This window comes from Mirounga angustirostris, unplaced genomic scaffold (genome assembly GCF_029215605.1).
Source record: "Mirounga angustirostris isolate CCGP_5_RB_7025 unplaced genomic scaffold, mMirAng1.0.hap1 SCAF_4, whole genome shotgun sequence".
Lineage (NCBI taxonomy): Eukaryota > Metazoa > Chordata > Mammalia > Carnivora > Phocidae > Mirounga > Mirounga angustirostris.
Genome location: NW_026991712.1, coordinates 40,347,515 through 40,369,321, shown reverse-complemented (window position 1 = coordinate 40,369,321; position 21,807 = coordinate 40,347,515). Strand labels below are relative to the sequence as shown.

The following is a 21,807-nucleotide window of genomic DNA, read 5'->3' as shown; positions in this document are numbered from 1 at the left end:
AAGTGCCTGTTAACCACTTACACCCAGACAACAGGAATAAACCAGGACTGTCTCAGGCAGAATAGGAGGAAAGGCATCCTTGTTGCAATAGACTGGAAGTACACAGTTCTTTGTGTACCCAGAAGGTCCAAATGCCTCCCTGGTTGTGAATGTCTACAAATATTCCAGGCAGTCAGTTTCTGTGGACCCAATGTTGAAATCTCAGAATCTGGAGCTGACATGATCTTAATGTAGGGTTTTTCCCATTGATACCAAACCTAATCCTGTATATTGTCCTTTTGTATGATCTGGCCTTAATCAGGGCCATCCTAGTAACATTGACATTTTTAATAACTTTACATAGAAGTAGGAGTATGGATTAAAATAGAAGTTTGGAGCAGGAGTCTTTACCTACTTCATTCTTGCACTGATTTGCCTATGTATCTTTATTTTGAAAAGTCAACTTCTCTTATAAATTATGCTGTTATGATGAGCCTCTCTATACCTACACATTTGCATATTTTTTTCTTATTGTCTTAGGCCTAATGTCTAGCAGTTGAATATCTAGGTCAAAGAGTATGTATGATGTTTGTAAGGTTCTTCTGAATTGGCTTTCAGAAATTACCAGTTTAAATTCAGAGTAATAATGGATGAGAAAGCCTACTTCTACCCCATCAACACTGGACTTATCTTTAATATTTGTAACTTTAGTAGGTGAAAATTTGTATCTTAATTTTATGTCTTTGAAATACCAGATTTTAGACCATATCCACTGACTCCTAGATTGTACATATTTCATATGATTATGGGACACTTTAATGTTGTTTCCTATGAATTTCCTATAGGTATCATACCTTTGCCCATTTTAAGCTGGTGTTTTCATTTTTTCCTGTTTGATTTATAAAAACCATTCATATATATTAACTATCTAACTACTTGGCTGGCTAGCTAGGTAGCATATACATTGCTATTATGTGAGCTATAGACACTTCTCCAGTTTTTTTTTTTTCCCATTGTATTTTGCTTATGGTGATTTTGACATCCATAAGTTTATTTATTCCCATCCTACTGAAGTCATATATAGCCAGCTCATCCTTTTATATTTTGAATATGCCTTTATACTTATAAAGACCAACTCTACTCTGAGTTGAGAAAAATTTCCTCTTTTTCCTTTTTTTTAAAGTTTTTATTTAAATTCCAGTTAACATGCAGTGTAATATTAGTTTCAGGTATACAATTTAGTGATTCAACACTTCCATACAACACCCAGGCTCATCACAACAAGTGCACTCCTTAATTCCCATCTTCTATTTAATCCATCACCCCACCAACCTCCCCTCTGGTAATCATCAGTTTGTTCTCTATAATTAAGGATAGAGTTTAAGAATATGGTTAAGAATCTGTTCCTTGGTTTGCCCTCTTCTCTCTTTTATTTCCCTGTGATCATTTGTTTTGTTTCTTAAATTTCTTTCTCTGACTGACTTATTTCACTAAGAATAATACTCTCTAGCTCTATTCACATTGTTGCAAATGGCAAGATTTTATTCTTTTTTATGGCTGAGTAATATTCCATTGTGTAGCTATAACACATCTTCATTCGTTCATCAGTTGATAGACATTTGGGCTCCTTCCTTAATATGGCTATTGTTGATAATGCTGCTATAAACATAGGGGTGCATGTATCCCTTTGAATTAGTATTTTTGTATTCTTTGGGTAAATACCTACTAGTGCAATTGCTAGATCCTAGGGTTGTTCTATTCCTAACTTTTTGAGGGAGTTCAATAGTGTTTTGGTTTTTTTAAATATTATGTTATGGTACAGAGATGTTTTATTTTTTATTTTTTTTAAGATTTTACTTATTCATTTGAGAGAGACAGAGAGAGCACAAGCAGGGGGAGAGGCAGAGGGAGAGGGAGAAACAGACTCCCGGCTGAGCTGGGAGCCTGACATGGGGCTTGATCCCAGGACCTGGGATCATGACCTGAGCCAAAGGCAGATGCCCAACCATCTGAACTACCCAGGTGCCCCTCCATAGGATTTTTTAAAGTGACTGCACTAGTTTGCATTCCCACCAAGAGTGCAGGAGGGTTCCTTTTTCTCCCATGCTCTCCAACACTTGTTGTTTCTTGTGTTACTGATTTTAGCCAATCTGATATCTCATTGTAGTTTTGATTTGTATTTTCCTGATATCTCATTGTAGTTTTGATTTGTATTTTCCTGATGATCAGTGATATTGAGCATCTTTTCATGTGTCTGTTGGCCATCTGTAGGTCTTCTTTGGGGAAATGTCTGTGCATGTCTTATGCCCATTTTTTAATTGGATTATTTGTTTTCTGGGTGTTGAGTTATATTCTTTTTTTTGTTTGTTTCAAATTTTTTATTTAACTTATAGTTAGTTAACATATAGTGTAATATTGTTTTCAGGAGTAGAATTTAGTGATTTATCACTTACATATAACACTCAGTGCTCATCCCAACAAATGTCCTCCTTAATACCCATCACCCATTTAGCCCATACCCCGCCCACCTCCCCTCCATCAACCCTCAGTTTGTTCTCTTTAATTAAGAGTCTCTTATGGATTGATAGTGCAAACAAGTATTCTGATTTGAATTTTCCTTAGCACTTATTAAACTCTTATGTCTTCTTGGATTTTTTTTTTTTTAATTTCATAGTCTTCCTACTGAGTTCTATGTCAGGACAAAAATGCCTTAGTTATTACAGCTTTTTTATGCTTTTAAGTTATAGCAGTTTTTTCCCTTCCTCCACCCCAAATTTTTTGAGTATTTTTACTTGCTTAATTTACCATGGATTTTATTTTATTTTATTTAAAGATTTTATTTATTTATATGAGAGAGAGAGAGTGAGTGTACAAGAAGGGGAAGGGGCAGAGGGAGAGGAAGAAGCAGACTCCCTGCTGAGTGGGGAGCCCAACACAGGACTGGATCCCAGGACCCCAAGATCATGACCTGAGCCGAAGTTAGACAAATAACTGACTGAGCCACTCAGGTGCCCCTACCATGGATTTTATTTTATTTATTTATTTATTTATTTATTTATTTATTTATTTATTTATTTACCATGGATTTTAGAATCCTCACATTTATAAAGTCACTTTGGGATTTAATGCAATCATAAATTTGCAATAAATTTGCTTTAAATGCACCTATTAATTTGAGAAGACAGCAGATTATATTTTGAAGTGAGAGTTCGTTTTAAGTTTCAAAATTTCCCTGATTGTAATTACTTATGCATGGAGATAGAAAACTATTTTAACTCATTGCAGGAATCTCCAACTGATAAAATAGGAGCAGTATACTTTATAGACTCTTTCACCCCATGGTGTCATGGGGTATATGATAAAGGGAAGAGTAGCTAAAGGGGTGTTTAGGACAGTCATGTCAAAGGATGGAGGAACCATGAAAAGTGCTGTCCAGGTGGCAATGGCACGGGAGGAAGAAGCCCAAGATTAAACTGGCCACGTTGGAGGATGCTATAGAAGTTTTTGCTATTAGTATGGCCCCAGGATTTTTATTTTCCCTCTGGGGTGGGGTAAGAACATCAGGGAATGGTAGACCTGGAACTCAGGAGGAGACGTCACCCTGGACTTGAGACAGCTAACCAACACAAACACACAGTAAAACTGTGCCCCTTGGGTCCTCCAGAGAGGGAAAAGAGTGCATGCTGCTGGCTGGGGGGAGCTTGGAGCGGCCAGCAGAATCCTTTGCCAAGATTCACAAGCCAAGATTGAATTTCGGTTGAATTTCCAGGAAATCTGAACCAAATTGTGAAGGGACCTGGGCTGTGTGGAATGTCAGGTAGGAGACCTGAGAAAATCATTTAATTCAAGATGATTCGTTTGATCCCAAACTAGAAAGTGGGGAGCAGTCTAGGAAATATAGATTCACAGGAATCCCTCCCAAAGATAATCCTGATATCTGCTTTGTTTGTCAGTCTCACGCTTTGTAGGACATTAATCTCTTTGTACCCCCACATATTCTTGAATGCAGGAGGACAAGACCCATGAGTTCACCCAGAATGCAAAGAACAATACTATACTTTCTTTGTAATGTTTGATTGCAAAGAATAATTAATTTCTTTATTGAAATAACAGTGTTAGAAGGTTGGAGATGGTGTAGAATTCCTTTCCAGGTAATTTTTGAGAAGAGGGAACTCTTTACCCTGACTTCCTCATTTTTTTATCGTGGAGACTTGGGGAGGAATAAATTGATGCCATCTGGAAGTAACTTTAGCTCTTTTTAAAAATTTTTACTTACATTTTGCTAAGCCATTAGGAAATCACATTTATTTAAATGTTTTATAAATATGTATGCTTATTTTTTAAATCTTTGTATTCCAATTCTTTTAACCATCATGTGACACAAGATGGTATTGTAGATTGAGCAATGGAAATCTAGGTTCTAGATCCAACTCTGCCTGTAACTACAGAAGGGACTTGGGACAAGTCACATAACTAGTGTGAGCCTAAATTTCAATTTGGAAAATGAGTTTGTTGGACTAGATAATGTTTGTAGTTACCTTCACCCCACCATCAGATTTAAATTTCTAAGAAAATATATGTCCACTTAGAGGTAGGGTAAAAGATATATATACAAATAGAATAAAAGAGTTACCAGATTTATGCTGTAAAAAGTGAGTATTTCTGGTTCTGTACACTACTTATTAAGTAATATCTCAATTAGCTTATGCTGCTTTTTTGCCTATTCCAATAATTTATACACCTCTCACCAGATGTTTAAATGCAGAATTGTGCAAACCCATATCTAGACTTACGTGATGTCAGCTGAGAGTGTATTGGAGTATGAGTTTGTGTGTGCATGGGTACTTTTTCCACTAGGAACTAAATCATCATCTTCAACTAAGGATGTGATTCTTTAAGAACAATAATCCATTCCACAAACAGTTTAAAAGTGTTAACTTAGTTACCAGATAAATAAAATGTCCCTAGCCAGTTTACAGCTGTATAACTACTCTGCTTTCTGCCTCACTCTGGAGCAGTTGGGCTTGGGCCTTTCTTAGAAACTTCTTCCTAATCTAAAAGAATTATGTGGTGTGTCCTTTCATTTTTCTCTGAAATTTCTTTTGTATATTAATCTTAGTTCAATTAGCAATAATCTCGCCTCGGATAAACCTCATTGGCTATGATACTGCCACTGTGCAAAGCTGTAATCTTAGTTCAAATGAAAAAAAACTTACCTAGAATATGGAGAAGAAGCCCTATAGAGAAAAGCAAGTGCTTTGTATAAGGTATTTATACATTTGGTAGGAAAAGGAAGTATTACAGGACTTAGGAATAGTCTTTTCTTTGCATAAGTATAAGGTAAGATGTTGGGTTGACCAAAAAGTAGTATATAGAATTTTGTTTTTCTTTCATCTTTAAAATCCCAAGTCTATCTGTTACTATTGAAGAAATATGTTATCTTTATAAATGGTCTCAGTTTTAATTCTTCCTTGGGCTACATTTGGGATCTGAGAATGTTAAGAAAAGAATTGGTATGATCTAGTACCAGTCCCTAATTTGATGAAAACTTTACAGAGAAAGGAAAGGAGCAATAATGAGATATGATTACATCCACGAGAATGGCTAAAAATAAAAATTCTAACAATACCAAGTATTGGCAAGGATGTGAAGCAGCTAGGATTCTCATACACTGCTGGTGACAATATAGAACGGTACCAGTTTGGAAAACAGTTGGTAAGTTTCTTATAAGGCTAAACATATAGTTACCATATGACACAGTAATTTTAGCAGCCTTAGGTTTTTACCACCCCCTACCCCCAAAAAGCAAAATCATGTCTACACAAAAATTTGTTCAAATTAGCTTTATTCATAATAGCCTCAAACTGGAAACAACCCAAATGTTCATCAACAGGTGAACAGATTAAATAGTGGTACACTGGTGCAGTGGAATACTGCTTGGCAATAAAATGGATGATCAACATGGGTGAATCTCAAGAACGGTATACTGAGCAAAAGTAGCTAATCACAAAAGAGTACATATTGTCTAATTCCTTTATATGAATCTAGAGAAGACAAATCAAATCTATAGTGATAAAATGTAGACCAGTGGTTGGTTGCTAAATCCAGGGCTGGAGATTGGGGAAGGGACACGGAGAACCATCTGGACCATGTTTCCTATTTTGATTGTGGTGGTAGTTTCATGGATGTATATATTTGTCAAAGCTCCTTGAATTGGTCTGGTTCCCCACCAGAGGCACTCCAAGGTACAGTCAATAAGGGCATGCGTTATCTGGAGAGAATTTCAAATATCAGTAAAACTGACTAAAAGTCTGATTTTCTTTTCCCCGTGCAATGTCAATGATAAAATACTCCTCTCAAAAAAACTTTCGTTAGCCTAAGTTCTAAAGAATTGTTGGTGTTGCTATTGATTTTTTAAAATAATGTCTATGCAAGCTTCAAATTAGCATCTGTAGCGCAGGTCCTTACTAACAATACCCCCAGTTAATGCAGTAGCTTCCTCAGGCGGTTGTCCTCATTTCAGTCTCTCCTTGTTCCAGCCTTTCCTTTGTACTACCCACCAACAGCTCTGAAAAGTTCCTCTAGTTAAACATACCAATTATTTCCCTTCCCAAAAGTATAAGGACAGTACTCTAGCTAGGACAAATGGGCCCTCTGGTTCTGGAGCTAATGCTTCCTTTCTAGACCCTCAGTGGTTATTTCTCATCACACATATATTTCAGTATATCTCACAGTGTGGTCCATGGACTTCCTGCATTGTCATCACAGAGTGGGGTGGAGGATGGAGATGGAAGGACCTAGGTCCTGCTCATAATCTGCAGAATCAATATATCCGCGGGTGGGGCTCTGAGCTCCTCAAATGATTCTAAGTACAATAAAATGTAGACATTTCTGCTATATCTTTACCAGCTATTCCCCCGTTTTTCTAAACATGTGGGGTACCTTCACACTAGGAGTCTTTTGTAGTTCCCTTCTTTCTCCTGGAATCCCTCTTCCCATTTATCTTTATGAAGTGAATTTTTCCAGTATTTTATGGGCCAGCGTAAGTGTTGCCTATTTTATTGAACCTTCTCTGTTCCTCCAGTATCCTTCTTTATGCTCCCATAGCACTTTTTACACACTTAGATTACAACTCATATGACTTGGTGCTATAGTTACTGTGGTAGTCATTAGTGTGATTTCCCAAATATTTATAGTTTTCCTTCTTCCATGATGGGATTGATTTCTTGGCTCTCTGTGGTTTGGGGATCATGTGACCAATTCTGACCAATGAATTGTGAGTAGAAGTCTTATGTACCATTTCCAGGACATGAAATTTAATAGAGCCCTACTTCCCTATAATGTGGCAACTTGGTAATATTCCAAAACGTGATTATGGCTCCATCTGAATGGACAGTTGACTGGGGTGGCCTTGTGGGTCCTTATGTCTATCTACCCTTCATAGATATATGCTACCCAGCACTGTTGTCAGTAAGCCTATCAGTAGTGGTTGAAGGATCTTGCCTTAGTCCATTCAGGCTGCTATAACAGATACCATAGACTGGATAGCTTAAGCAGCAAACATTTAGTTCTCACCGTTCTGGAGGCTGGTAGTCCAAGACCAAGGTGTTGGCAGAGTTGGTGTCTGGTGTGGGACAATTTTTTGATTCATAGATGGCCACTTTCTCACTATGTCCTCATATGGGGGATAAGACAAGGGAGCTTTCTGGTGTCTCTTTTATAAGGGCCTAATCCAGTTCATGAGGGCTTTACCTTCATGACCCAATCACCTCCCAAAGGCCCCAACTCTTAATATCATCACATTGGGGATTAAGTTTCAACATATGAATTCATATTGGGGGGGACACAAACATTCAAATCCATAACAGACCTTATGAACAGTTTGAATCCCATTTGGGTTTCAATTTGGCTTTTTTATTTACTCTTCATTAAGCTGGACCATGTGAGAGAGCATGGAGACCACATACAGTACGGGGTAAGGGCACAGGTTTAGACCTGGATTCCAAGCTCAGTTCCACCATTTATTGGTGGAATCAATAATCATGATCAAGTTACTTAAGCTCTCTAAATTTCAATTTTCCTACCTTTATTTTTTTTAAAGATTTTGTTTATTATTTTAGAGAGTGTGGGGGAAGGATCAGAGGAAGAGGGACAGGCAGACTGCACGCTGAGCATGGAGCTGGACGCAGGCCTTGATCTCATGACCCTGAGATCATGACCTGAGCCTAAACGAAGAGTCGGAGGCTTAATCGACTGAGCCACCTAGGTGCCCGCCAATTTTCCTGTTTTTAAAATGAGAGTAAGAATTTCTACTCTAAAGGATTGTAGTGAGAGTCAAATAAGGTTATGTGTAACTCTGTGTTATCACATTGCCAGGTATCAGTATTGTGGTAATTATGAAGGATCACCTGCATCCATGGGACTATCTTGCCTGAGATTTTTGGTTTCTAAGGCCACACATAAGACACATAATTCATTTGTCCAAGCCTAACATTTCTAGTTTAATTGGGTAGTTTTTTCAAGCAGACGTATGCAATTATTTAAATCATATGGAGAAAAAACCCAAAGTGGTATTATTTATATAAAGCTGAGAGCTAAAAAATTTGCTAAAACCTTTAACTATTTTGTTACATTTTAAATCCCGAATTTTATAACTTCCCTTAGTAGCCACGGAGAATTAGTACCATAAAAGTCTTTGTATATTAAGAGGACATACTATTCATCATTGTCTTACTGGCACTCTCACTAAAATATAAAATTAGTGCTAAAATCAAAGACATTTATAACTCAAAATGGCTTCAAAAATAATCTGATTCACTGCTTTCATTTCTCAGGTGAAGAAACTGCAACCCATTTTATGGTTCATGGGATTATGAGGCCTAACTCCCTCCCCACCCCCGACTCTTGAATCAAATGATTTTATGCTAATACAACACTGACCTAGTAGGACTGTATTCTTAATATTAATTTACTTTTTTATAAAATTCTCCAGAAGTGTAAGAAGGTACTACATGTGGGTCGATACCAAAATAATCTGTACTACATGTGGGTCGATACCAAAATAATCTGTATCTATCTTTATTTAAGCTCATATCATTTCAGTTAATTCAGTAGATTTATTCATTTCTAATGGCCAGAATTAAAATCTTGTCTATGGTAAGTTGATATCCCCCAGGAATTCTTGTTTTCTTATTTTTCAAAGGTTTACAATGCATTTTACATTCCACTGCCTAAGTCATGTTCCTGTTGCATGGCCATAACCCTGGGAATATCAATTGTTGAAGCTCTCTCGGATTATTTAAAGATAACTCTACTTATCAAATCATACTACTTAGATACTAAGTACCTTGATTATTACTTAAAATTACATGCCATTCCTTCATCCTGTCCCTTCTTCCCTCCTTGCCTCCCTTTTTTCTTGCTCCCTCCCTCCCAGAAATTAGTTATTTAGCATTTACGGTGTCAGGCAAAGTTCCAGAGGCCAGAAATACAGTGATGGATAAAACCTTTGCGGATCCTAACCTCAGGGAGCATAGCACCTAGCTTAGAAGAAGGACATTAAGCACAAAAATACAATACAGTGTGATCAGTGTTAAAAGCGGGGGGAATGCTAATATGGGTAAACTTTTCTCACTTGAGGGATATTACAGTTTGCCATTTTTTTTTTTCAAATAAAACGGTTATACTGTGACTTGTAGCAGAACACCTGAAGTAGCCATGACTAATACTTTGTTTACATTTTCTCTTCCTTTTTTGACCTTTGATGCCATGATTCTGTCTACTTTTTGTTCTCCCCTCATTTTTCTCTCCATCAGCACTATTCTGTGCTATTGTTCAACTGTATAGAAACTGCAACTGTTTATCTTCAAAATCTCAGAATCACCACTGACATTTGATCACATGGAGTGCTTTTTTATAAAAATGATTTATAAATTACAGTGATGGGCAAATATTCATACCTTGAAGAATTCTAAAAGCACATTTCCTCACAGTCCTGCCTTTATTCTACTCTATCATGATTTTTATGTGACTTCTTACTCCCAAGTAAGTGGAGATGCTGATGTTAATTTATGTGAGCTGATGTATGTCTGTGTTGTTCTGGAAAAAAAAAGATGTTATGAACTTTTACAGTGGGTACTAGCACATGAAATTTTTGCTTGACCTCAGAAATCACTATTTTGGTTTTACTTCTTTTCTGTTTCCCACTTGATAGCTAAAAACGTTATTTCTAATTAGCTAAACTGATAGTTTTTAGTTTGTTCCCCATGGCAAGATCTGTGGATCCTGAATTGGGTTCACAGAAGCTCCTTGACACAGGACCAAATCATTCAGGTAAAATTATTTGGTGACTGATTCTTTCCACATTCTATATGATATCACTCCATAGTTTTTAAATTTAACCTTATCTTTGCATTGGAAATTCCTGCCTTCTTCCAAATGTTCTCAGTTTCTTCATGTTCATGTCCATTGTGAGTTCAATGGTTGGCTCACCTAGCCTCACCTCATCTACACCCTGGCACCTGCTCCCATTTGTCAACGTCATCTGTTGTTGGTATCTGTTACACCCAGTTCCATTGCATCTCCTATAACCAAAAAGAGGCATCTCCTTTTTGCTACCTCCCTTCCTCTGCTGCACTCAAGCTTTATATAGGTGGGTTTCACTCTCTCTTAATTCCCTCACCTGCTTAAGGTCTGCCAAAATTAACATCCAAGTGTCAAGCTCACAGTCCAAGCTGCGCTTGAATCCAGGAAGGTAGAGTTGACATTGGAAAGCAAACTTTATTTTGGCCATTATATAATTAACTGCATGATTCCAAATTCTTTCATCTTCCTTTCCCTTTGCTTCTTGGTTAGTTAAAAGGATCTGCACAACAATTTTACACATAGTTATCTCTTTACATCTTGGCAATGTATATAGACTAGAAGAAAATGTGGCTCAGGTGGGATTTGATGTTTTTAATATATTTAACTCAGCAAGGCTTCAAGTAAAGCAGTGACACTATTCTTCATGAGAATGTTTAGATAAATGATTGTTCAGATTCTCACTTGCAGTCAGGCTGGTCTGTTCTTGACAGTCCTTGAAAGTCCTTCCCCCACAACCCTCCCACCCCCAGCCCCCATCACAGTCAATTTAAGCTGACCTGGCAAGCAGCCAGATTGCCTCTATAAGGATTATGAGTTATTAGTGTCATTGCCTCCTCTGCTGCACAAATGGTTGCTATGTTTTGAACAGCAACCAGGCAGCACTTTGACCCAACCAGCTGTACTAAATACCTTTTAAAGAAGAGGATGATGTACATATGATTTCAACATCTGAATTTCCTCCCTGGGTTTTCTGAGCAAACCAACTTTACTTTTGCCCTTAATTTCCAAGTCAGTAGGTAAGTAACTGCCAAAGAAGACCCATCCCAGAAAAGGTACTCTGTGCGAATCCAGCCACTGGTCTCCAGGAGCTTCACCAAGATGGGCATTCCTTCCCTACACTTGAGTCAAAAGAAGGATATAAGCCCTGTTGGATTTTAGCTGTGACCAAGGGGCGCTAAGATCCAGTGACAATAACTGCTACTTGAATCTACACTGCATTGTCTTCAGTCTTCCAGCTACTTTCTTCTACCAAACTCAGCATCATAGCCTCTTGGCTCTGCTAGGTATTATAGGCTATTGGGAAGAACTGGTGGGGCTACCTAAATTTTTTATCTTTCTAAAAAATTTTTTATCTTTATGCAAAGTGACTTTTGGTAGTGGGAAGCAGATAATTATGCACTAACTGCTGATGTGGGCAGCCCAATTGAGTTAGGGATATCATGGAACTGGAAGTGTATCCAAAGATACCTGCTCAGTAATGTTTCCTGAATATGGTCTAGAAAAAGGCAGAGCTCCATATAACTGAACTTATGTTTTCTGCAAAAATGAGACTTGTGGAAATCAGTGGTCTTAGCAGAAAGAAAGTCTGAATCATACATTCAGGAATACCAGGTGTATTATAGTTATTCTTCTCTCACTATTTCTAGTTACTATGAAAGTATTGTAAAGATTTTGGGATATTCTGAAATGAATAAATACTTGCTGCCTGAGAAACTATCCTCAGGGATAGGTCTTTTCTCTAAGATGGGTAGAGTATACTAATGTGGTCGGAATGAGAGATTTCCTTTAAAACACATGTGTCTCATTGTGAGTCAGGGGTACTCTTGGTTTCATGGTTGACAGATTGTGCAATTTGAGGCTGGTGATGTACTTTCCCTATTCCTTATTTCCTTTTCCTGTAAAATGGACAAAAGAATCCCTGCATCTGTGAGAAAGCATGTGAAATGACCACAGTATTGCATTTTTTTACAAACATATCCAAAAACTTTGCCAAGAGGATTTCTCTCAATTAAAGTGGACAGTAGCATAATAATTGTAGGATACTTGAATAGTTATTTAATTCTTAAGCCGGATGGATTTTGTTACAAACATGTAAATCAAACAAGGATTTAAAAGAAAATTCTACTAATAATAATGATTCTATTTAAAGTTCACTGTTACTAATATGTTGAGATATTGTGTGCATGTGTGATCTGGAATACCTCAGCCAAGGGCTGGGAAATATTGTTAGTGATTAAGTGAAAATGAATCTCACCTTGGGAATGAAGGAAATAAGTATGTTTGAGAATAACTTCAACATTTGTGCATGGGTTTGGGGCAGGACTGCCTTAACGTTGTAATCCTTTAAAAAGGTTCTAAATGAAGTAGATAACTAATTTGTCCTGCAGAAAGCCTTCTTGGATTACTCTCTCTGTGTACAGGATGGTTCCAACCCCACTTGAGGACTTTATTGTTCAATGCACTCATCATCTGACCGGGACTGTGCCAAGTGGGATGAGGGAAGGTTAAATGGGAAGGCTTCCTGTTTTCAGACAGTTCTTAAACTTCTAGGAAAGTTAGTTAGCAACTGAAACCTTCAGCACTTGGCAGTGTGCATTGTTGGCTACTAGGGCATGGTGACAAATAGCCCTGAAAGGTCTTCACTTTCTTTTGTAAACAGAAAGGTAAGGAATTTGCACAAAAATGCACTGGTCAAGATCTGCTTTTCATCAGGGCCTAACCACATAGTAAACAACAGAAATAACTTGTTTTAATACAGCGTAGTGTTGAAACATTTATCAGCAAGTCCTTTCTACCAGCTTCAAAAGGTATATTTGGATAAGGGAAATCTTTGCCTGAAAGAACACGATCTGAAATTTAATTATAACATTTTCTTCATGTCAGCGTCAGGAGACTTAAGGCAAAAGTTTGATTTTCATGTAATTATGAGTTTATCTCTTATCAGGCTAAGATATTATTACTAAGTATTTACTTATTGGGGGTAGATGTGATTGGAGGTGAGGACTCTGAACATTGTTTGATCTGGAATGGTTTAATTAATTCTATCACTGGATGTGCCTGCTTCCTTCCTCTTCCTCTGGATGGAATCGTACTAGATTCCATGAGAAGAACCTTTCCAATGAAAAAACATATTGTTATGATGAGAAAATATAACAAGATCCAGACTGATCTGGTAAGAAAATATAGGTAACATTGGGAGGCAGGTCTGAGCCTGGCCCAGGGAATGTGCAAAAGTGTTTGAGACACAAGTTCAAGGAAGTGGGATTGAGCAGTACAAGCAGAGAAATTAAAAATGAAAGAGAAACAGAGGAAGGGAGAACAGTAGCTTAATAGTTTTAATAGTTTCCAGTTTGGAGATGGGTACTGAAAGCTTGCAAGAACTATAGAGAAGCAAATACAATTGTTTTTTAATCCAACAGGATTTGTTGAAGTCTCAGTTTCTCTCCTCTAAGTAAGAAGAAGCAGAACCTTCTAGGAGGGCTATACAGAGCTGTTCAATGGAAAGTTCTAAGATGATGGAAAAAAAATCTGTGCTGCCTGAGACTGGCCACTAGCCACATCTTGTTACTGAACACTTGGAATATGGCTAGTGTGTTTGAGTAGCTGAATTTTAAATTTTATTTAATTTTAATAGCCACATGAGGTTAGTGACATCATGTTGTGCAAAGCAGCTACGCTTTACCTGTTCAGACTTCTGTACGTCATGATCAAGTGATAGGTTTTGTCGTTGGTCAGAAAGAATAGTTTTGAGAAAATTTGAGGGCTCTGCTGATAAAGGACAACTTCTTGCCTTAAGTCTATAACTTGTCCTAAGCCCCTCAATTTGCACTAATGTAAATATTCCCTAACTGTAAATAATTCATACCTGTTCACCCCTACTGGGTACTCAGCATTGGTAATGGGCCAAACCCACCCTTGCCTGGGATGACTCCATGGACCAAAGGAGGAGAAGGTGGGATGCTCCTGCAGATAATTAAAGAGCATGCATTTTAAAAGGAATTAGATGGAATCTTGGAGTTTCCACCTCTTTTGGCCTTTGAATGACTGCTGAATTGCCACAAAGTAGAATTTGTTGAATATAATTTTTTTTTTTTTTGCTACAGGGCTATTAGAAATTTGTTACAATATGCTCTTTTGGTTGACTTTTATCATTGATTTTTGTTGTTGGATTGCCTCCTCTTAGGTTCCTGGACAATTGATGAAACGTGTTTCTGTATAAATGAATATACAGATCTTCCTCAGCTTATGATAAACCCACCATAAGTTGAAATAAGTTGTAAATGCATTTAATATACCCAACCTACTGAATATCATACCAGCCCACCTTAAATGTGCTCAAAACACATTAGCCTATGGTTGGGCAAAATCATCTAATACAAAGCCTGTTTTATAATAAAGTGTTGAATATCTCATGTAATTTATTGAATACTATAATGAAAGTGAAAAACAGAATGTTTGTATGGGTACAGAATTTTTGTAAGTGTATCGATTATTTATCCTCATGATCATGGGCTCACTGGGAGATGCGGCTCATTGCCACTGCCCAGCATTATGAGAGAGATTCATAGAGCATATTGCTAGCCAGGGAAAAGGTCAAAAGTGAAAGTTTGAAGTACAGTTTCTACTGAATGCATGTTGTTTTCACATCATTGTAAAGTCAAAAAATCATAAGTCACACCATGGTAAGTTTGGGACCATATCTATATTCACAAGTTGATATACCAAGGTAAAGCAAAATATTAGTAAAGGAACAATTTATGCAAAGGGACAACAGAGAAACAATAGGGAAACCTGTGGATTAAAGCCTTTGTATAAATACTGAATAAGATCTAGGGATTAATTATCTCTAAGTATTATTGGCAAAGGTTATATGATAAGACTTAGAGAATTATTAAATTACCATCCAATGTGGTACCCAATTGTATGACGAATCAGGATGAGAGAATTCTATTAAGTGGATACCTAAATACCTTTGAAAGGGTTTCCATAATATCAGTACAGTTCACTCTACCTTGACAAGATCAACAGAGTCAAGCAGCTGACCATCCATCCCTCCACCTTTTCTCTGTCCTATCTTTGTTTCCTGTTTCAGCAACAGTGGGTATGAGCGATTGAAGGATTACAGCAGAGGATCAGTGAAGAAAATCCTAGTTTTGATTTTGATTGTGTCCTGTACTATCTAAGAGTCTCTGGTATTCTTTATCCCTTCATAATTTTCATAGAACTCTTGAGACCCAAACAAAGGAAGCAAGTTAAACTTGCTACAGTAACCAACTAATCAATCCACTAACCAACAGGCCTTGAGTTCCTCATATGTGCAAGTGCCTCCTCCAAGTGATTTGACATTGGTATGCCTGACTTTGAACCAAAGGCCATGTTACTGTAGAAGTGTAAATCCCTATGCCTCCTTTTTCAGCACACCTGTTTGGTTTAAAAACAAATGTTAGATCCACATTCCATAGAGAACAGAAATTTTCTCCACTTTTTAATGGCTTCCCAAATGTCTGGAGAATTTCATAGTATTAGTGAATATCATGAAAGAGAATAGGAAGTAAAAAAAAAAAGTGAGAAAATGAAACTTTTACTGCTTCAAAAACAGTGGCAAGTCCCCTGAAATGGTAAATGGACCATCTGTGTGCTCTGGCACCAGAAAATGTGTAATTTATTTAAAGTACCAGGTACATATCTGTCCTTTTAAATGTCTATGTGAAATAATGTGTATTGTACATGAATACGAAGCAGGGAAACAGTGGGCTTTTTAAAGCATGGTATGCTTATTTACTTCAAAGCTACTATTCTTCTTGTCAACAAGAATAAAATTTATTAACTCAGGTAAATATAAAGAATTAGCCATTTTCTTGCAGTAAGGAGGGTAAGTAGATCACACCTTGAAAACCTGTCTGCTCCCATTTGGAAAAGCACTGTCTTCAATCCTAAACACTTTTTTTTTTTTTAAGATTTTATTTATTTGAGAGAGAGAGGGAGAGAGAATATGAGCAGGGGGAGGAGCAGACTCCCCGCTAAGCACAAAGCCCTACTCAGGGCTCAAGCCCAGGACCCCAGGATCAAGACCTGATCCAAAGGCAGATGCTTAACCGACTGAGCCACCCAGGTACCCCCAAACATTTTATTTGAAAGTCTACAGACATTGTAGTGGGAAAGGGAATGCTCAGGTTCTGAGAGAGATTACTTATCCTCTCAGTAGTCCTGGGATTTGTATCTCTGGGAACACACATGCCCCACTGATTGTCTAGGTGTTCAGTGTTAAACTCAAGAGTCAAGAGAAAGACCTGCTATTTTTTCTGGCTAGTTCTAAAGCCTTACTTCTTTTCAGTCCTGGTTTACTACTTATGAGGTTTATAGAAACACAGAAATCAGAGAGGGACAATCTGTGGAATTACCCTGTCCTTTCCTCCCGTAAATGCAAATCTGTTCATCTCAAAGCTCTGTAGGTATGTTGCAGGGGGAGGGGGGAGGGTAGTTATCAGATTTGATGGAATTAAGTAGAGATTCACCCAGTAACATTTTAGCAAAATCCAATTTTCTGGATGTCTTTTCTCCCACCCTTCCTCTTCAGGCAGCCTTCCTTCAGGAACACTGCTGTTAAATTTCTGCCTAGCTGGCCTCCTTCCAGTTCTTTTGCACCTTTGGACCTTCCCATTTGCTGTTCCCCGAGCCTGGAGGGCTCTTGACCAGGCTAATTTTTGGTTAATTTTAAGGTCTCAGCTCAAGTGTCTCCTTCTTCTCACAGCAGTTGTTTGATCTTTGACTTGATTCATCTGGTGTGTATTTTGCTTCTAAGAGATATTTTTAAGAGTTGGAATTTTGAAGTTGGACCAAAGAGAAATTATTGTCATTTATGACCAAACCCAAAAGTTAGCTGTTAATTTATTGTTGATTTTTAAAAATAATTTCTCTGACACTGAATGATGTTTAAGACATTATAATATTTTCCTTGAAGTAATAGCTCTTCTTCATTTCTGGTATTTATTTTCATCTCTTCCTAATGTGATTTCTATTCTTTCACTTCCCTAGAGTTTTCATAATTTTAGGTTAATTGCTAGATAAATTATCATTTAACTCTATTGTTTTTTCCCTTTCTCCCTTTCAGTATATGATGTATATACTGAAAAGTGCATGAAATACACACAGTTTAACATCCCATTATAGAAGAAAACCCGTGTAACCACTAGCTACTTCTTGAAGTAAACATTATCCTGTATCCTGACTTTTTAAAAATGACGTCCTTCTTTCCTTTACTATCTTTAGGTATACTTAAACAATATAATTTAATTTTGCTTATCTTTGAAATGTACTTACACAGAACAATAATACATATATTTCTATGGCTTGCTGCTTTCATTTAATATGTTTGTGAGACTTATCAGTGTTTACCCATATAGTTGTAGGTCATTTCCAAAATTTATTTATCCATTCTGCTATTAATGGAATAAAATTTGGGTTGCTTCCAGATGTACATTTTTGGGCATATATACTTCCACCTATTTCTCTGCATTTTTGTCAGTGTTTGATATTATTAGATATTTACATTTTTGCCCATCTGGTGAGTGTGAAACATACTTTTAATTTGTATATTCCTGATTACTAAAGAGGTTTCATTTTTTTTAACTGATTATTTGCCATTTGGATGTCTTCTTTTATTTAACTGTTTGCCCATTATTCCTTTGAGTTACCTATTTTTTTTTCTTATTGATCTGTATGGCATCTTTACTTTATAGTGTGTTGTTGGGGGAAAGAAGTCTCTGTGCTATGCAGGCATTCAGAGACCCAGGCTCTCTCCAATCCAAAGCCTCATCACCTCCTAGGACCTCCTAGAGCCCTCCACCATATCCTCTACATTTACTTTTGGCCAGAAGATGAAGGAAGAGAGACATAATGTGAGAGGAAGAGGATCACGTGGGAAGTTTTATAGGAGTCAGGCCTGGAAATGCTGTGTATCAGTCACTTCTGCCTACATTCCAGTGGCCAGATGCCAGTTATGTGGTTCTTAGGAAATACAAGTGAGGTTAGGAAATGTGCTCTTAGAGTGCCCACAAGGAAAAGGATACTGAGTTTGTCACCAAAGCACTGTCACTCCATATATATCATGATCATGATGACGTTCTCCTATTATTTTCTAAAAGCTTTATAGTTTTTTCATTTTACATTCAAATGTTTAACCAATTTGGAGTTGAATTTTGATTTTTGTATATGATGTAAAGTAGTCATCCAATATAAATTTTAAAAATAATTTGAATGCCAGTAGTTCCAGGATCATCTTGAAAAGCCTGTCCTTTAGCCTGATCTGTAGTGGAATTTATCAGACCAAGAGTCAGTATATGGATGTGTCTATTTTGCCTATTTTGTTACTCTCTATGCCATTCACAGTGTCAGTTGTACATACTTCATATTGTCATCATATACAATTTATATACAATTCCTTTTTTAAAATGCGTAACTGAGGAATAAATGTCTTGTCTCTAACTGCCCCATTCAGGCCTTGAACAAGGTATTTAACTATTGTCTGTCTCATGTCACTACAATGGAGAGAATAATAATCAATGGTTGATGAATTAGTTTTAATTTATAAGAAGGTGCTATTTTATAATAATCAAAATTCACATTATTTGGGCCCATGGGGTTTTTATATTTTAGTTGATTATTGAAATTTTTTCTTCTAAATAGTAAAGGAATTTTAATGGACAACTTAGAATATCTGACTGATGATAATCATCTGTTAGCCTCTTTCTGCTATACTAATGATTATGGTCTTTTGGAGAAATTATTTAACATGAGACAGCCCTTCTTACAAGAACTTTTGGTTTATTTTCCTACTCACTTTAGGTCTTTCTTTTTTATCCCTGTTTAATTTCTGGAAGTCTTAATTTCTCTTAAGAATTTGAATAGCGTTAATTTATTTAGAACGATCTTTGCTGAAAGCCCCATTCCACTGTTTTCTCAGTTGGTTTTCTTTCCTTTTTCTATTTTATTTTGCTTTCATATCTTTGAAGGGTGCTCTGTGAATTCACAGAATGTATTTCTTGGTGCTTGCATTTTTTTTTCTTTTTCAGTGAAACTATAGCTTATTTTGTCTTTTTGCAGTCCCAACTCTCTTCTACACTCATGTGTTTTTATTGCTTCCTCCCCCACACCAGTGGTCTCCCATCTGTTCCCTCATGAGCCGCCAGTGGCTCACAAAGCTGTTTCAGGTGGCCCATAAGCTGCCTGTCAGCTCACTGCTCCTGCCTTCACAAGCAAAGTGGTCAGCAAGGAGGCCTTCTCATGCTTCTTGGCCACTGTCAGAGCTGACTCCCACCTGTTCCACAGTTTCTCCTTCCACCAGGGAAATAAACTTTCTTTCAAGTTTATGACTCACAACATTATAAATGGGGCATATCAGAGTAATTTGAATAATAAAAAAGAATACCCTGACAAGTCATACACCGACAGGAAGTCCACATTTCCTTAAGACTTGTGAACTGCGTATGAATTTGATACAAACTATAACAACAACAAAAAAAGATAATGAATTTATTTATCTATACCTAAACTCATTCTAGGTTTAAAAACCCATTTTAGCTTTAGAAGACTTACCAGTTCCAGATCATTCACTGACTTCTAGTCTCACAATACCTTAGTGGGGAGGGGGTGGTAATTCATTAGTCAAATCAGGATTCTCTCCTCTCTCTGGATTTTTCTCTTGCTCCTGGGTTGGAGGGGGGCACATATCACATATGGCCTACGTAGAAGGCGGTGTGGGAGATTGGCCTATGTCTCTGATCACCTCCTGTTCTTGTCGGCCTGACCCAGATGTAATCATTTCCTTGGGCCTGGTCATTGCTAAGTCTGTATCACTTACTGCTAGTGTCAGCAATTCCTCCTTGGCTCCCAGTATAGGCTCCTCTCACTCTGTGCTGTCCTCATCACAAGAAAGAGGCCTCTGCTGGTCCACTTCTGGTCTATCAGCCCCTCCAGCCCCTTTGTACATGCTGAGATGGGGTGGGGAGATTAGAGGGCGGGGCTGGAGGTTTTTGCCACAGCATTTTGGACTGTTCAAGATTCTGTGAGGCTTCTTCGGAGGTCTTTTTCCCTAGAAACCTTCTCCAGTCATTGCTTCTTTACTGCTTAGGGCCCATGTGGGAGGCAGAGGTTCCCTGTGTGGCTTGCAGTCTTTTCACTTATGCTCTGGGAAGCAGCCAGGAAGTGGTCTATTCTGCTCAGGGACTCCTCAGGCTTCTTTGAAGTTTCTGTTATACTGCTTCTGGGATCCAGCTCCGGGTGGTGGTGCTGCCACTCTCGTTCCTCTCTTTCACAAGGGGATGGAGCCCTCTTCTCCTTGAGGGTGGGTGGATGGCATTACATCACTCTGCTTTCATCCCTACTTTATGGTATAAATTATATATTTGGGTCCTCTGGGGTTTGGCCCTGAAACCAGCCTCTTGAATTTCAAAAAAATTTTTTTTCTCTCTTTCAATTGCCTGACTTTTGCAACTGAAAGCCATGGCTTTTAAGACTGTTGTTTCTGCTCTGAATTTACAAAAATTGATTTCAGAACTAAAAAGCTACGAGTGTAATGTTTAATTTTCTCCCTACAGTGCCTTCCCTAACAGAAGTGCATATTGAAAGACCTTACTGCTACTTGAATGGGAGAGGGTTATGGGGAACAGAACCACTCCCATGTTGTTTAACATGAAAATATTACGCCTGTAATATTTTAGTTTGTCTTTCTTCATATAAAGTATGTAATAATTACCTCAGAAAGGTCTCCCCACCTCATCATTCTCTTTGGCAGAGCTATCATATTGGGAAAGCCTGCTTATCGGTACATGGAAAGATTAAATAATTGTAATGAACTACTAAAAATCATGACATTTCAAATATTTAGAAATATATCATTTTGTTTATAATTTTAATTATGATATAGGAAATTTAATGGGGGGAGATATGATGGAGTAGTAGCTTTTGAGTTAAATAGATAAGGTTTTAAATCCTGGATATGGCATGTATTAGCTGTGTGACCTTGAGTAACTTACTTGAACCCTCTGAGTCTTTATTTTCTTATCTGTAAAACTGGGGGTAACATTTTTTCAGTGCTGTTCTATAGCACACTATTTAGGAAGAACATAATGCAAAGAAGAGACTTTTGTGGTCAAATAAAATTGGAAAGCACTTGAAAAAGCACAATTAAATAAATGTATTTAGTCTGATACCTCCAAAATCTTGTGTGCAGCTAAATTTAATTTTTGATTATGCAAGAATGGAACATTAACTAGTGGTTCTTAGTTGCAAGGAATAGAAACTCATTCTGATTGATATAAGTAGGAAAGGAATGCATTAGACGGATATTGGGTGGCTCATAGAAATGGCAAGAAGACTAGAGCCAGGTATGGAAAAAGCACAGAAACAAAGGAGGTTGGGGGACACTAGGACCATCTTCATAGACTAAGCCAGTTGGGGGAGCCT

The 21,807-nt window shown here is 37.5% G+C and overlaps 1 pseudogene; it reads right to left on the bottom strand.

Annotated features, from left to right (window-relative positions):
* Positions 1-5,057: 5,057 nt before the first annotated feature.
* LOC123860575 (U4 spliceosomal RNA) lies at positions 5,058-5,164 on the bottom strand (annotated as a pseudogene).
* Positions 5,165-21,807: the final 16,643 nt, after the last annotated feature.